Source organism: Pecten maximus, chromosome 3, assembly GCF_902652985.1.
Source record: "Pecten maximus chromosome 3, xPecMax1.1, whole genome shotgun sequence".
Lineage (NCBI taxonomy): Eukaryota > Metazoa > Mollusca > Bivalvia > Pectinida > Pectinidae > Pecten > Pecten maximus.
Genome location: NC_047017.1, coordinates 13,067,254 through 13,068,741, shown reverse-complemented (window position 1 = coordinate 13,068,741; position 1,488 = coordinate 13,067,254).

Genomic DNA, 1,488 nt, shown 5'->3' with positions numbered 1-1,488 from the left:
GTCACATATCTACTGTATTATGTCACGTATCTACTGTGTTATGTCACATATCTACTGTGTTATGTCACATATCTACTGTATTATGTCACATATCTACTGTATTATGTCACATATCTACCGTATTATGTCACATATCTACTGTGTTATGTCACCTAACAACTGTATTATATATATCATACATCGTGTACTGTTGTAGTTTATTGTTTTACAGGTATCGATACCAATACAGGTGTGTACTGTTGTAGTTTATTGTTGATTGTTTTACAGGTGTGTACTGTTGTAGTTTATTGTTGATTGTTTTACAGGTGTGTACTATTGTAGTTTATTGTTGGTTGTTTTACAGGTATCGATAGCAATACAGGTGTGTACTGTTGTAGTTTATTGTTGATTGTTTTACAGGTATCGATATCAATACAGGTGTGTACTGTTGTAGTTTATTGTTGATTGTTTTACAGGTATCGATATCCCTACAGGTGTGTACCGTTGTAGTTTATTGTTTATTGTTTTACAGGTGTGTACTGTTGTAGTTTATTGTTGGTTGTTTTACAGGTGTGTACTGTTGTAGTTTATTGTTGATTGTTTTACAGGTGTGTACTGTTGTAGTTTATTGTTTGTTGTTTTACAGGTGTGTACTGTTGTAGTTTATTGTTGGTTGTTTTACAGGTGTGTACTGTTGTAGTTTATTGTTGGTTGTTTTACAGGTATCGGTACCAATACAGGTGTGTACTGTTGTAGTTTATTGTTGATTGTTTTCCAGGTAATTACTGTTGTAGTTTAATGTTGATTGTTTTACAGGTGTGTACTGTTGTAGTTTATTGTTGATTGTTTGACAGGTATCGATATCAATACAGGTGTGTACTGTTGTAGTTTATTGTTGATTGTTTGACAGGTATCGATACCAATACAGGTGTGTACTGTTCTAGTTTATTTTTGATTGTTTTACAGGTGTGTACTGTTGTAGTTTATTGTTGATTGTTTGACAGGTATCGATACCAATACAGGTGTGTACTGTTCTAGTTTATTTTTGATTGTTTTACAGGTGTGTACTGTTGTAGTTTATTGTTGATTGTTTTACAGGTGTGTACTGTTGTAGTTTATTGTTGATTGTTTTACAGGTGTGTACTGTTGTAGTTTATTGTTGATTGTTTGACAGGTATCGATACCAATACAGGTGTGTACTGTTGTAGTTTATTGTTGATTGTTTTACAGGTGTGTACTGTTGTAGTTTATTGTTGATTGTTTGACAGGTATCGATACCAATACAGGTGTGTACTGTTGTAGTTTATTGTTGATTGTTTTACAGGTGTGTACTGTTGTAGTTTATTGTTGATTGTTTTACAGGTGTGTACTGTTGTAGTTTATTGTTGATTGTTTTACAGGTGTGTACTGTTGTAGTTTATTGTTGGTTGTTTTACAAATACCGGTACCAATACAGATTGTTTATATTGTATAGCAAATTAATTAGAATTAAAACAAGAATACAGGACA